Below are 17,127 nucleotides of genomic sequence, written 5' to 3'. Positions count from 1 at the left end.
AGTACTATGTTATTAAACCTCGACCTGTTAGGCCAAGATTTGTTATTGGGAAAATCTAGGTCTAAAATAACAGGGGCATGATCTGAAACCAAAATGGAGCCAATCTCAACATTTAAAATCGATTGAAGAACATTTTGAGTGACAAACAAATAATCTATTCAAGATTGTAAGGTGTGCACTGGAGAAAAAAACAGAATATTCCAACACGTCTGGGTGTACAACTCTCCAGGCATCTATTACACCTCTAGAGGAAATAACCTTCTTGAAGGATTTTAGCACTTTGTTGGGGATGTATCTTGCTTTATAGCGCCATTCAATAAAAGGGTCTATTAGCTTGTTGCAATCTCCCCTATTATAAAATTATCTGAAGAACAGTCGGATAGGATACTGGAGAATTGTTCCCAGAATTGTAAATCCACACCTGTGGGGCCATAAACATTACATAATGAGAAAAGAATGTAATTCATTTTGACATTCAACTGTAACCACCTCCCAGCATCATCTATGGTTTTCTTAATCACTTGAATGTGAAAAGATTTATGAAATAAAATCAAACACCATTCTTATTGTTAACAGCTGAGTAACTAAAAACAGAACCTACCCATAGCCTGCGCATACAATCAATGTCAGTATCTTTAAGCTGTGACTCCTGTAAGAAAGCAATCTGCCAATTCAACTTGATAGGTGGGTTACACCCCTTGTTTTTTAACATGGTTACGAAGTCCCTTTAGATTCCAGGAGACAGTATGTAAGTGAGCCCTGAGTAATTGTAGAGTGACTAATAATAGGGAGATATGAATGATAATTACAACAATTAACCAGATACCAAGAAAAATATAGGTACAATAGACTGGTGGATACATAGGAGTATAGAGGGATGCAAAAACTAATGGAGAGCCACAATTCATGGTAAAAGAGACAAAGCAGAGAATGAAAAATGAAAGATGAAATAGAGATAGTAAAGGAATATAGAACATGGGGAGTGAGGAAAATAAATCCCTAGTGCGGTGGTTCCCAAAGGGTGCGCCGCGGCACCCTGGTGCGCCGTGATGAGAAGCCAGGGGTGCCGTGCCGCCGCTCAGGATGTGGGCCTCCCCCTCCTTTGTGCTGCCAGGTAACGTGATCCCAGCCCTCGCCCTCTGCATTTTCAAAGGCTCAATTAAGGGCTGCGCTCATCAACCCGAGGCGAAATCCAGGAGGCCAACGACCCTGTGAAGCACCCAGCCGCGCTCCAGGAGGAGCGTGGCTCACCTGTGTGAGCCACTTGGGTTCCCCGAGTAATTTCTTTCTCCATTTCCAGCACTGGTTAAGGTGCTCAGATATGCGTTCCATAAGTAGGTTCCCCTCCTTTTCCAGAGCATAACTAACATGGTATTCTAATGTATGAAACACGATCATCCAATCGATTTTTTGTACCTTTTTGACTCAAATGTGTGAAGGAAGGCCAGGGCTTTTTCTATAGCAGTACTCAGGCTCTGGCATTCCCTTACTTTTCAACTATGCGCCCAGTCATTGCTGTTTAACTTCAGGAAACAACTAAAAACCTTTCATTATAGCTGTTTAGTCAAAGTGTTTCTGTGATGAGTTCTTTATGGCCAAAACGCTTTGGCAGCAATGAGCTCATGAATAACTACTGACAATGTTCAATAACGTTCTTATTGCTAGAATAAATAGCACATTTGTTTCACCCCACGAAAGCTATGGTCGGAATGCAAAAGCATATGAAACAGGAGGAAACTACACTGCCAAAGGGTGCTCAAAAATGAGAGTCCCATGCCAGAAAGAGCACTGATATTGGGTTGAAAGCAGTTTGTGATGGCTGATGGCATTAAACTATCGACTATTACTAGGCATAGTGATCAAGTAGATAATAAAGGCCTTTACTGGGGAAGCCTGCACCTTTATGGAAGTTATTTTACTCATAAAAACAAAACATCTCCAGAGCAGGGAAATCCAGTCAACATAACAGGCCATGGGGTCAGCCACAACGAGACAGTTGTCTACAATACAGTCCTGTCCTGTCATGCTCTGTTTCGGGCCATAAGACAAAAATGTGACAACACAATGAAACAGAATATTACCTGTAGTATTTACAACGTGCGGTCTGGCCCACAAGTGTAGGAGTCAATTTTATAGCTATCCCGTGACTCAGCCGTTAGTTCGCCTGTAATTTACGCTTCAACAGAGCTGGGGAGCTAGAATCCGAGATACACTGCCTGAATTATTGATGTGCTTCCGTCGGTATAATATGCATTTCTATGGCGTCCACTTAGACACGTAGATGGATCCAGCTAACGTTATTATTAATCATGTATTTGATATGAGAAGTATTTAGTTGTAATAAAAAAAAAATTGTTGTATAGTATGATTCAAGTCCACAGATGGACAATGTTAGCATTGTAAATATGATGGAGCACACAAATATGTATTTGTGATTAATTACTTGCTAATATCACTATATAAAAAAAATACATGTTTGAATTCATGATTTATGGTGGTTAAAACCTGTTTAGATAATAAGAAAGTTAAGACTGAGAACATATTGTTCAGCAGGAACAGTGCATACTATATGCAGGGCATATCCTGTAATATTATTGTTTTCACTGAGTGTGTAGCCAACGCACGACCATAGTTTGTAGCACCATTGTCACAAGATTTTCTAAAAAAAAACAGTATAAGGGGAGTGCCCCTCTTTTCATCCCCTATAATCAGTTGGGGCCTCCCATAGGCCCATACACTTTGTTGTATTCTTATTGCCTAAACTGGTGGTTCCCAAAGTGTGCGCCGCGGCACCCGGTGCGCCGGTAAAAGAATGGTGGGGAGCCACTGCCAACTGCCAATTAGGTCACTGGAACCACGGGTCAAAAATGTTTGGGAACCACTGCCCTAGTGTATAGAGAAGTAAAAAGATGACAAAAAGCCAAAGGACTTCCGTCATATCGTCCAAGAGATTGAGGAACGGAAGGATAATAGTTAAGGAGCGGGGGAGCAAGACAAGTTGTCCAACCCAAAAGGAAGCTATGAGCAGAGTAAGAAACAAATATATGAAGTCAGGAAAGGTAATTTGATTAAAAAAGAAATTTAAAAAAGATATAGGAATGAATATAACATATCCAAATAAACAAGGAACTTCAGACAGACCTGCCATGCAAAGAAACACTTGATATGGCATACACGAAAAACAAGGAGACGGACCAAAGGAAAGCAGAGCCTGTACACAACACCAAAAAGAGAGACAATAAGAACACAGAAATAGAGGTTACGCAAATCAAGTTTTACTGAGTTCCATATCTTCTCCTTTATGTTGACGGATGAATTGATGAAGGTCCTTAGGATCTTCAAAGAAATCATCCTGTTCTTGTAGGTGACCTTGAAGAAACAGGATGTAGAAGCCCATACCGTGCATTCATGGATCTCAAAATTGGTCTCAAGTCCAAAAATGCTATTCTCCTTGCAGCAGTGACCTTGGCCACATCCTGGTTGAAGAAGATTTTGGGCCCAGACCAGAGCATCTGCTAGCATTGTTTCGCAATCATAGGGACTTCCATAAGATCAGAATATTGTAGGAACAAAGCAATAATACCTCTGGGTCTGTTAGAAGATGTGGGAGGAGAAGGACCAATCCTATGGGCTCTTTGAATGTTCAATTCTGCAGAACATTTCAACCCCACAATTTTGGGAATGAGCAGCTTGGGAAATGAAATCGTATCCTGACCCTCTGATCCCTCCGGAATACCATAAATGTGCAGGTTGTTGCAACGATTACAGTTCTCCAAATCTTCAGCCAGTCTTTTAAGCTGTGTGACCTCCTTAGTTAATTAGGACACCTTCACCACAACATCTTGAGCATCACCCACCTGTTGTTCCACCTCAGTGAGTCTTGAATCCAGAACGGACCACTTCTCTTCAATCCGTTGTAAAGTTGCATTTGTCTCCACCATGAAAGGTTTCATATTTTTTAATTCGTCCATAATATCCTCCAGAGTCAAAGGTAATAGAAATTTTGTAGTCGAAGAAAGATCTTTTTTAACTCTTATGTTTTCATCACCAGCAGACTCCTGACAAGCACCTTAAGCATTTGAAACCACAGCTTTGGATTAGTGTGCAGTATTGAGACTCGGTGATGTAACTTCGCTGTGCGACTATTAATGAGTCATGAAACAAAATGACACCAGCGCTTGAAGTGTCAGAAAAATTTACCAGATTCACAGTAAGTTGGAGGATGAGAAAAACTCTCAAAGGAGAAGAAAAGGTGAAAAAACAGTAATGATGTCAATCTATGCCAATTAGCAAAGAAAGAAGGAGATTTAATGGACAAAAAACACGCCATTGTAATTATGGAGGCAGGCTGAAAGATCTTCAAAATAGCAGCAGTAATCCTGACAGGATTGGAGTGTCAAACAAAACTCACAAAAAGGATTGTATTAAGCAATTATAAGCTCACCAGGCCTATCCATGTCATTTACGACGACTATTTATGCCACCTAAATGCAAATGGGAGCCGAAACCGCACAACAAGATGAAAATAATTCCTCGGCTCCTGCAGAGGAAAATCAGCAGGCAGCCATCTTGTTTTCTGCCGACTCACACTCCACCGCAAAGTACATACTTAATACATGCGATTCCGCCTTTTGTGATTCATGATAGAGAGAGCTATTTTTATAATCCTGTGTGCAGTCTCTTTTTGAGGTGTATTTATTGTATTGCTGTGAGAGTGAGTTGCACAAAAGCTTTACACATTGCCACTGATGATAAGCCTGCCTGCTCTGTGCAAAGTTACCAGAAGATGAGCACAGGTTACCTTGGTTTGTATCTTACTTACCATGTCTAAAGTAGTGGGTTCTGCCTGGCTGGGGTTTATGCCTTAGCCAACCAGAAACCCTATTTCTAACAACAATACTTTCATGTTTTTTATAATTCTATCATTTTATCACCCACCATACCTATACGGATGTAGGAGGTCTAATTGGACCAATATGTCAATATTGCCTATGCTACCAAGCTTGTATCTTAACCTCTTAAGTGCTGCGTCGGGGCGTTGGCCGACGGCAGCACTACCTCCCCAGTTCTGCGCACGACCATTGGACGTCCATTCAGCACTAGTTCCAATGGACAGCGCAGCACTGGGGAGGGATATTTGCGCTGCATCTAAGGTGTTAATCTGATGTTTTTCCATTTATTTCTTGTGTCTGTATGAATGATAAAATAAAGAACATTTTGCAAGTTGAAAATGTGTCATTGTATTGTTATTGTCTAATTATTACATATGCTTTCTGCATACTTACCTGACACATTTTACGCCCTACCTGCCCAGTCCATTGGCACTACACCCTGTTTATGACAGCGCGTTAGGGCTGTATTCAGCATACTTAACTGAGTTGCAAGAAAGTTCACAAAAAATATTGTGGCCGATCTCATTTCCTGTCTGTTCTAATTTGGTATAGATCACTATCATATCTCAAGGCGAGAAATACTAACAATGTTTACGTGCACTGGTGACAATGCAGTTTCATCCACACATTTACATTGTGAAGGATTCTTCCATTTTGAGCAGTTGCTATTGTTTTGTTTACCTTGCAGGATTTTAAATGTTTTCATTATAGTTATCCTTGGTTTCTCAAACAGGTGACTTCGAACGTTGTGGACCATTTGAGGAAAGAAAAGGAGGCAAGTAAGGAAAAGCCTGTGTAATTTTGTTTCCTTTAGCCAAATATCTCCCCCCAGGTTGCTTCAGCCGGTGCTACAAGTTTGTTAACATACCCTAGGAGAGCATGACAGCAAGCAACATTTTGATTGATGTCGCATTTTTTCTGCGGCTCTAATATGCTGCAGGCAATAACAACCCTTCCTCCCTGTGATTCTTTAAAGAGTTGTATTTTATATAGTGAGAAATATGGAACTTCGAGACACACGTGGCTGCTTCACCCTAACATTTGCTACCATCTACACAAATCACAAGATGCAGGTGCTGTCCTGTCTGTCACCAACCTGAAAGCCCAAACCATAACACAGTTATCGTTGGCAAGAGAAACAGTCTCCTGACTGTTAATGTCGTAGAGATATTCCAAAAATGCAAAGGAGGAATGTAAGGCATCCCTTTGCAGCTGAAGCATTAGCTGAGCCTTCTGAAACAAGGAATCAGCTGTCTGCTTCTCGACGTGCCTAGTCTTGCACTCACCTCCACTTTACAGACCACATGCGATTTCAAATTATATTGTAATACACAACCATCAGTGTGTCTGTTGCCCAAGGCATGTTTTGTTACGGAGAGACTGAGGACCGACATTAAATTAAACATATGCGTTTCGTACACACTGCCTAAAGAAGTATATCACGCAAAAAGGAAAATATTGGAAGGGAGAGATATTTCTCAGTGTCCTTTCACCTCTTTCTTCCGAGTTGTCTGAGTGCTTCGCTCCTACTTTTTACGGTACCTGACCTTGCTGGACTTTCACCGAGTTACAAAATGTCATCATTGGTCGTTGAAATAATGCTGGTTCAAGCATTTGCTTGTGAAGTGTTAGGTAAATTGTGCCTAGTTGTGTATAGCAAGAAGATGGGTAAAGAAATGAGGTGTGAAATAAAGCAACAATGAAAAAGTACGCGTAGCAGGGGTCTAGAAAAGGAGCGTTTTAGATCCATTCCAACCAGTGCAAGGGAAGCACAGACGTGACGCGGCGCTGGCGCTGTTTATGATGGGAAGAGAGATCTTAAATGTCATCAGATAGGAGTAGCGTGTTGGAATTGTCATATCGGAGGGTTTCAGACAATAATCTATGTTCCCCCGAGGCTGCGCGCGTGCATGCCGGGCCACATTCCTATACAATGCCGCACGCTAAAATTCCTCTGGTGTGCAGCTAGAGGGTTAAAACAAGCATTGGTATAGCCAATAGGCTCGCCTTTGGGACCTAATATGTTTTTAGCAATGCAACACATTATCCTGGGTGCTACAACATCTACTGTTCTTTAATGTGGAAGCTTTGACAGTAATAGGCGTATGCACTGCATAGACCAGACCTAACAATGTCTAAAAACGTTCTGCATTTTAAAATGGCTGCTGGTGCTACCTCCTCAACCAAACTGCTCGTCACGTAGTCCATCTGCAATGGTGTATATATGGAAAACAAACAACAGTCCCCAGGAAAACCAATACATTTGCCTAACATGACCTTTAAAAAAAAATAATAATATCAAAGTAAATATTTGTTATTATGCCAGTTGTACGGAGTGGCTTGATAGCGGAGCATTGGAAAAAGTAAAAACTGGCTAAAAGTATACATGGGCGTGGACTGAAGAAATTATTTATATGGGAAAAGAGTGGATTTGTGCTTAAGTGTGGGGGCGAGCTCCACTGAATAGCTGATATCCCTAAATAATCACGACTGTTATTGGTTGTTGCTCCCCCATTTGGATGCAAGGAGAAATGTGCATGACCAACTATTATATAGAACCATTGCTTAAGAAATGGTTTATCAAACTATTAATCAGAGATGTATGTATATCTGTTGTAGTACTATGCGGCAGCGAGGAGAGCCGACTGGGTGTGCTGGCTGTTTACCTCGTAAACAAGAGTGCTAATAGGAAGCTGCCCCCCTCCCCCGCCATTTCGAGTTTTGTATCAAAATAAACTCAGTTCCCCTTCACAAAGTGAAGGGCTCTTATTGTAAGGTGATTTTTCCCTTTTCACTGAAAACATCTTTTTGGGAGAAGGGTTGTCACCCAGGGTCACAGAGGTGAGAGTCCTGAAGAAAGCCGGGGCATTGTTAATTGCCGGCTGAAACATGTCGACACTTATGCAGGTTGGAGCAGGTGGAATTTCATAAAGAGTTCCTCTACTGAGCATCCACGATTTCTTTTTAAATTCTGGACGGGGACCTAATATTAAAATTGTTATAAGGATCCCTTGGTACCAGTTTTTAACATCACTGATTATGCACCACCTTCTCACCTTTGAGGTCTCACTAACCTTTCACTGTATGTTTCATTGTCTTCCCCTCCCTATTGCTCCAACTCCAGTGTTGGGTGAACACGGAGATGTGTTAGCATGCCTATGATGAAGCATGACACAGCTTGCTGTGTGTGAAGGCAGTTTTAAAAGCAAGGTGCTTTTTCCTCCACTCATCCTTGGAAACTTTTTATGTTCTATTTTGACCCCTTTCCTTTTTTGTGATTAATATCTGTTGTGGTTTTTTTTACCTTTCCGTTCGGGCTCCAAATTGGTCTTGACTAGTTCCCACGTAGAAAGCTAGTCCATGATTGGTGCGGCAGCATGCAAGGAATGTTTATTTGTCTGGGCGTGCGGCTCCCAGAGCTGTGTATGACCTGAGTGATTACAGGTGGGTCTTAGTACTGATTAGCTAGCATTCAGTGCTTTAAATGGGCCGGTACTATTCGGTGCTGAAAACCAGCACCTTTTTGTTTTGAGAGGGAGACTACCTGCACTTCTCAAGAAAAACATATTACTTTTAATTGTAGAGTGCCGGCACTTCTCAGAAAGAAGCAGATACTCTGGTACAAAGTACCTGCACTTTTATGTTTGCCATTTCAACCACTGCTAGTATTAGTTGCCCTGCAGCAGCCTGTACTGTTATTGGACAAGCCTTTCTGGTCTGGGGGTATTCTTTAGACCCCTTTGATCACAGTATTGGTTGTCAGCTTTTTGCACCTCCGCCGCAACCAGTATACCTCTGCCTCTGCGTCTCCAATCCTCCAGCACCAAGTCACGGCCTCTGACTGACCATATTTGTGTGTCCACAAAAAAAAAAAAATGTTTAAACAGTGTAATGCTCCACCTGTTTGCACCTTTTTGAGGCAGGGTGGATGAGGCAGAGGTGCGACAACAAGTATACCCCTGAAGTCTTGGCAAACGCTGGGATTAGCTAGAAATAGATGCCTGCAAATCCAGGCAAATACAGCAGGAACATCATCATGTTGTAAATAAAATGAAGATCTCAGGAGCAGGTAAGCGAAGTAAGAGCTTTATTGCAGCACAGATACAGGTAGGTCAACCCCTCATCCGACCAGAGCTCCAACTGCCAACAGGGCGAAGGAGAACTCCAGAACAAGGAACACACAGAGAGACCTAGAGTGCTGGCCCAAGAGAGGAGCAAAGCACTGTACAACATATCTTCCCTCTTTGCAAGAAAAGAAAACACAAGAAAGGGAAAGGAAAGAAAGGAAAGGAAAGGATTAATGTACATAGTCATTCAGATATGTGGGTGGACGACAAGAACGAGGGCTCCTCAACCTGACTTCAAACGAGGAAGAGGAAGAAGAAGTGGGAACAAGAGAGACAGGAGCAGAATCAACCAAAGAACCACTATGTGCACATAAAGATGTAGAAGCATCTCCACTACCCACCTCCCCCCGTCCAGTTGGCAAAAGGATGGGAGAAGAACTACTGCCAGAGGACAACAGATAACCATTACACCCACCAAGCCCAGTAGCAAACAGGTCATCAGAAGAAGAATCTTTCCGCTTTTGGTAGAGTGCTACCCTCCTATAATTCCAACTTTCCCCATTAGCTAGGACAACGAAATGTGGAAAAACTTTCCTAACCCTGTAGGGACCTCTAAATTTACTAAGTCCCTTAGTGTGCCTACCCGGCTTAACCTTAACAAGGTCACCCACTGAGATGGGTAAGGGAGTGCTGTTTTGGGATAGGGGCATCTCACTATCCGAACCCTTCAACCAAGCAGGAGTCAATTTAGTCACTGGTGCACGCCCACGCATTAGTTCAAAAGGAGATTTTTCACCATTCTTATGTGGTGTAGAGCGGTAAGCCCAGACAAGTTCTTGGACACGTTCATGTGAAAAACAACCAGTCTCTACAAACATCTGAATCACCCCCTTTATGAGACGATTCACTCTTTCACAAAGGCCATTGCCCTGTGGATTGTAAAGACTTGTCTTCTGATGCTTGATGCCACATTCATGTACAAAAGAAGTCATTTTTGAGGATGTGAGTTGAGTCCCGTTGTCTGAAATAAGGACAGAAGGATATCCCTTGTTAAGAAAAACACCCTTCAAAAAGTTAATGATGGTGTCAGTGTTAATTTCTTTTACAAATTGCACACAAAGCCATTTTGAAAAGCAATCGATTATGACAATGGCAAAACGCTGATCAGAAGGTAACTCGCTCATGGGGCCTATGAAATCTATGCAGACACTATGCCAGGGAGCATTTTCAAACCCTATTTTTTGTGGAGACTGAGAGCCCAAAACTTTCAAACGCTTCTCCCCATCTTTGCAGAAGCTACACTTTAACACACAATCTACTGCATCACTGTCAATAGAGGGCCACCAAAAGTTTTGTTTGACACGACGTTGAGTGAGACTTTGACCCAAGTGTCCCTCGTGGGCCAAGTCAAGAATCCTACTTCTTAAAGGACTAGGAGGAACAAAGCGGTCACCTCGCATCAAAACATCTTTCCCTTCTAAAGAAAGTTCATCCAGGACCTTCAAGAACGGTCTGACTAGAGGATCAACTGTACTTTCTCTTCTTGCCCCTTTTGAGACAAGATTGAATATAGCCTTTAAAGCTAGATCCTCCTCCATGCCCTTTGACCACTCATTGTGGGAAAACGAACCACCTCCCACAAACAAAACATCCTCTATCACAGCAACAGCAAGATCATCTAACATAACTTCAGAATCACAACTAGTGGAACGAATAGGAAGCCTTGACAAGCAATCTGCTTGGATGTTCTTCCACCCATGAACGAACTCGATCTCACATTGATAGTCCTGTAAGCGAGAGGCCAGTCTCGCCAACCTTGGAGACCCTTTCCCAGCCCCACCTGGAGCTAAAACATTTAAGAGAGGTTTATGGTCCGTACGCAGAACAAACTTGTACCCCCACAAGTAGGTTCTAAAGTAACTTGTGCCCCAGACAGCAGCAAGAGCTTCGCGCTCTATAACAGAGTAATTAGATTCCGAGGTAGATAGAGGCCTAGATGCAAATGCGATGTTTTTTTCTACACTTCCATGTTTTTGTAAGAGAACTGCACCAAGACCTATGGCACTGGCGTCAACCATTAGAATAGAGGACCGAGCAGTGTCAAAAGGGGTTAGAACATTTGCAGATTTAAGTTCCCCTTTGATCATCTTAAAGCAAGATTCATGCTCAGTAGTCCAACTAAACTTGACACCTTTCTTTAGCAAGGATCTCAGGGAAGCAGTCTTTGACGAAAAATCCCTCACAAATTTCGAGTAAAACTCGATCAAACCCATGAAGGACCGAAGTTGATCCTTGTCAACAGGGGAAGGTGCTAACTCAATGGCCTCCAGTAGATTTTTCTTTGGTTTAATGCCTTCCTCCGACAAGCAAAAACCTAAATACTCTATTTCTTTCAACAGAAAAGCACACTTCTCTTTTCTCAACGTTAAACCAGCCTCATCTACCCTTTGTAACACGTCCTGTAAAATCCTATTGTGTTCCTGTAAAGAATCACCGTAGATCAAGATATCGTCTTGAAAGTACAACACCTTGTCAAGGCCCTTAAAAACTTCAGTAACAAGTCTCTGGAATACACTAGCGGCAGAGACTAGCCCAAAGGGTAGCCTAGTGAATTGGAATGTTCCCTCACTGGTGATGAATGCAGTCAAGTGTTTGGAGCTGTCATCTAGGCAAATTTGATGGTACACATGTTTAAGGTCCAACTTACTGAAGAACTTTGCTCCCTTGAGAGTCGAGACCAATTCACCAATGTTTGGTAAAGGGAACACATCAGCTACAACACACTTATTTAATGAACGAAGGTCTACACAGAACCTAATTTTATTGTCAGGTTTCTGTGAGATCACTACGGGCGAAACCCATGGAGACGCTTCTATGGGTTCAATGATTCCCCCCTGGAGCATTTCCTCTAGAGTAGCCTTAACTTCATTCCGCAAAGCAAAAGGCACTCTCCTCACTTTGTGTTGGACGGGGGAACTGCCCTCCTTGAGAATAATGCGATGTGAATAACCTATAAGTTCTCCCAACTGATCTCTAAAAACATTCTTAAATTTGCCCAATATGTCTTCCAAAGATGAGGTTTCAACAATAGAAACTGGATTATCAGACCTAGGGTCAACTACAATGTGCAGGTCATATTGATGGTGACAACCTAAAATTGCCGGTCCATCAGTTGAAACGTATATCTTACCATGCGCTGATCTGCCTTTGAAGTCAATCTTGGCTTCAAAGAAACCTAGCATGTCAATTTTCTCGCCTTGGTAACCAGACGGAAAAATGTCACATGCCTTCAGTGCTCTTTCACCCCACACACTCTTCATTAATGAAGTGGGAATTATGGTCCATTTGGAACCAGTGTCCACCATGAGAGAAATAATTTTCCCATCAATCACAAAGTCATCCTTAAACGGATTACCTCTCTGGTCCCTACAAGAGCATACAGTATCAGATAGAACTAAAATTTTGTTCACATCACGTTTCAAATCGTCACATTCATTAATAACAGTTACCCTTGAATTATTTCTATTTCTGCCCATTTTTGCGAAGTGTCCCGCTTTACCACAACGTAGACACTCTTTGTTATTTGCAAAACAAAATTTCCCATCTGAAGTATGAGAAAAACTTCCACACCTAGAACACATCTTTTGATTATTCTTACTATAAGATGATTGCTGCACATTCTTTTTTTGGAGGACATAACCCTTTTTCCTAACAATTGCAATAGCTGTAGCTTCATCATCACTATTATCACTAACAATACTCTTATTGGAAACTTCTGCAACCTTTGTTTCTAGACCACTTTTCTGTAACTCTCTCATGCACTTTTCGCTCTCTTCCACCACTTTAGCTAGTTCTATAGCAACTTTCAAAGTTGGATTCTTCGCTGCCCACAGTCGTTCTTGGACTTTCCTGTTGTTAGCTTGGACAACTAGCTGGTCTCTAATCAGTTCGTCCGCCATCTGTCCAAAGTTACATTTAACTGATAATTCGCGTAGTCTAGCCACAAACTCATCAATGCTTTCGTCAGCCAATTGTTTATTTTTATAAAATTTATATCTTTGAAGAATAAGGTTTTCTTCTTTGCCAAACCGGGTTTCTAGTCTTGCTACCTCCTCTTTAAACTCATCTAAGTCAACCTGTGACCCTGAAGGTAGTACTTGCGGTAGATATTTGAAAAGACGCTGTCCTTCTTTACCCAAAGTGGTCATTAAAAGAGCTTTTTTACGTTTAGGTGAATAATCCTCTCCATCTAGAGCTTCAATGTAATTGTTGAACATGACTATCCAGTCTTCCCACGCTATTGAAGGATTGCCTGGCTCAGATAAGAACTGCGGTGGAAGAGCAACGTTAATTGATTGAGCCATGAGTCAGGAATATTCTTTTATACACCACAAATAAGGGTAAAGGACGAAATGGTAGTTATTAATAAACCTGTCAGTAAAGCAATGATACATTTTTTAAATTGGCGCTTACTCCAACAGGGTAGCGAAGATCCGTTTACTGTCTACGATGCTTTTCAGTTTCTCGGAGTGTATCCTAGGTAACTGTCAACACAACGAAGAGAAACACTTCCAAAATGGCTGTATACGTCGTGCGTGTACTTCGTTACACGTCAGACGTTCCAGCCACAGCGTGAATCGACGCGCATGGAAGATGCGCTTCAGTGACGCTGCTCGCGTTGCTACGCGACTCACCGGACGGAGTGGGATTCGCTTCGGTGACGCTGCTGCTTGCGTTGTTGTGCGGCTGCACGCTTGCGTTGCTATGTGACTCACCAGGATTCGTAGACGTTGGTATGGATGACGTCACTCACCGCTACGAGTAGGAAATCCGGTGAAGAAATCTACCAAAGAATTTCTTTGGAATATAACAGTCACTGCTAACACGGAAGAAGTAGTCTGCGTCCACGCTGTGCACCACACGGGGTTCTCGAGGGAGTTGAAGCACTACCGCACTGTATAATCTTCTTAGGCTGCAGCACCAAACGGGGAAGCAGTGGTCGGACACCTCGCCAGCCCAAGTCGCCAAATGTTGTAAATAAAATGAAGATCTCAGGAGCAGGTAAGCGAAGTAAGAGCTTTATTGCAGCACAGATACAGGTAGGTCAACCCCTCATCCGACCAGAGCTCCAACTGCCAACAAGGCGAAGGAGAACTCCAGAACAAGGAACACACAGAGAGATCTAGAGTGCTGGCCCAAGAGAGGAGCAAAGCACTGTACAACACATCACCGTTTCTATCCTTTCAAATACGCACTGCTTGTGCTGGATCACAGTGAGTAGTGAGGCTTCAAGTGGCTCGTATCCTGTCAAGCTTTAAACCCATTCGAGGGAGTCTTGTTTTCCTTGATTACATTCGGGTTCTGGTTTCCAGCTGCGGTTCTTGTTTTGCTGAACAAGAACACTTTTATTATAACCTTTTTATGAGATAGGTGTTAATATATTTGTACAGTAGCACTGGGATGCCAACAGACAACTGCACTTGAAAGGTAGTCACAGCTTTCAACCCAAAGAGTTTGATTAACCTTTATTGGCTTGCAAGATTTATGGTAGAAAATAACAAATTGAAAAGCCCATTGTATTTTAAAGTTCACAAACTGATGCAGTCCACTTCAAAAACTGTTAGTAGCATTGGGGTTTACATTGGGATTTGTACTTGAAACTCGCAATAAGTGACCAGATCTCATGGTTAACACCTTGAGGCAGTATGACTTTTTCAACTAAACGCATTTTGCATTTTTGGACTTATAGTTTTGCTTCTTACCTAAATAAGTTTGTGCTTAAGAATCTCATCATGCAAGGTGTTGTTCTGTTACATAAAAAAAATATGACTGAATAATATGGCACCCTGTTCACCTATTTTGCTACGTATATTCTTCCATTAGCATCGTGCATAAAACAACCCCTAACAATGCCCACGATTTTGGCTTTTAGAGAGTGAAGTGGCTTTTGCCAGGCACCACTGCATACACATTCAAGCAAGAAAGCTTGCCCCAACAAGCTGAGGTCCTTAACATGTATGTCTAAAGATTTAACCTTCTCAGGCTGAGAGCAGAGAGGGGAACTGACTCCCATCAGTACACATTCAAGACAACTATTTACTGATCAAATTCTAAAAATGTACAGCTACCCCTGCGTAATATCTCTCCCTACTCAAACCCCTCACCATCTCTTCATCACCTTGTTTATCTTTCTCAGGGTCACCATTTGACTTTCATTCAGTGGTTAATTTGCACAAAAAAGTGCTAGTGATCTCGTCAGGAGCAGCCACAGCCCATGCAGGTAAGAGAGGTGGAGGCGGGTGAGGGAGGATTTCAACAGACAATGAGGCAAAATTAAATAAATAATTAATTTTCCCTCGCCATCGTCCGTTGAAATTCCTCCATACCCCGCCTCACCGCTCTTACCTGCACGGGCCATGGCTGGTCTGGAACCAGCTTGTACCAGCCAATTTCTCCTGTTAGTGCCACCTAAAACAGAACCAACTACTAACTATGAAAGTAGGGAGAGGATGCAGTGTAAAGGCCAGAGCTGCAGAGTTAGGAGATAGGAAGCCAGGTCAGAGTCTCTGCGTTGGCTCAACATGATTCTGGGCAAATCTCTTAATCTCCCTGTAAATTAATGTGTCCTTAACTGGTGCTCATGAAAATGCTGGTGTTGATATTTAAGTGTGGGTGCTGAGCACCGGAAACCACTGGCTCAAATTAAACACTGCTCTCATTCCTCTTCTCTTATCAGTTTCGCCTTTTGCATCATTTTCACTTTCTCTTCCTCTTGTGTCACCTTCATCTCAGATTTGACTCTTCTCTTAGTCTTCCTTCCCTCCCACTGTTCTCTATCATATTTTCTTCTCACTCCTCAGTACCCTACACTTTCTTCTTTTTAATTTCTCTTCATTGCCCTTCTATATTTGTTTGTCTCAGGTATCAGTCTAATGCGGATCTTTTGAGGATCAGGCAGATATAAAGAGACAACACGTGTTTCAAATTAATTTAGTATTAAGTGGTCAAAATCATCACGGTTTGGCACTTCAAACATTTAATCAGTTTTATTTAGCTAGTAGTTATTTTAGGTGTGCTGTTTCTCCCTCTCTTTATTTTCACTTGATCACTCTTGGGTGAAATAAACCCACTACCTACAACCTGAACAGTCTACATTTAACTGGCATGTGTTCAATACTGACATAATAAGTAAGTAAGTAATTTATTTATTTGCTTGATTAATTACAATTGTTGCAACAATATTTACATTTTTATAAGAAACGGTCAGCAACTTATGCGCTGTTGACAACCTTACTGTGAAGTCTAACTTCCATCTCTTTGTACACAAATTTAAAATCCCGTCATGGATGTAAGAAATATGTGTATGATTAAAAAGGGAAAGAAATGATTCTAGACACAATAAAACAAATTTAAGACAAATAGTGAGCGAGCATCTTAAATGTCTGTTAAACAAGTAATGCTCATTAGTTAGATTATAAAAATATTTTTCTAAAATAGTGGAGATGTAGTTATAAAAATCCATAAAGTGCATTAAGTTTTTATGTGTAAATAACTCCATAAAGATAGTTGTTTACTGCAAAGATCCAATATAAATATGTCTGGGTTGTTTTCCAGGCAGTGCCCCTAAGTTATGGTGCCAAAAAACTATCACCTGCAATAAGGGAAATATAGCATTTAATCCATAAAGTGCATTTAGTTCTTGTATGTAGACAGTTGCCAAGACGCTGTTGTTAGTCCAATGTTCTGTAATAATTAGACTAAAGAGCCCAGAACCCAGGGACTTCTGATTGCTACATCTGCCCTCAAGGTGTATTCAAGCCGTTTAATCTCCTTTCGACTGCAGCCAAGAATCTGACTAGGAGGCAGTTTAGCTGTACGTCGTCTCCGGCGAAGCACGCCATGACCGCATAACTGCAGCTGCGGATTCCCTTACTGTTAAAAAGAGGGTGTAACAGGACTCTGCGTTTGCTCATGAGAACTTTGCATATACACAGCAGATGAATTATATCTTCTCGCTGGAATTAAGTACTTTGATCTTTAGGTTTTTTAAGCCCATTGCTATAGCATTTCCTCTCCTTTTCAGCACTTCTTTTTGAGCAATGAATGAGCCCTTGCTGCCTTTTATGACACCTTGATATTTGTATTATTTCACCGTACATAGTTGTTGT

Source organism: Lissotriton vulgaris, chromosome 3_1, assembly GCF_964263255.1.
Source record: "Lissotriton vulgaris chromosome 3_1, aLisVul1.2, whole genome shotgun sequence".
Classification (NCBI taxonomy): domain Eukaryota; kingdom Metazoa; phylum Chordata; class Amphibia; order Caudata; family Salamandridae; genus Lissotriton; species Lissotriton vulgaris.
The sequence above is the reverse complement of the archived record's forward strand: the minus strand, read 5'-3'. Positions refer to the sequence as shown.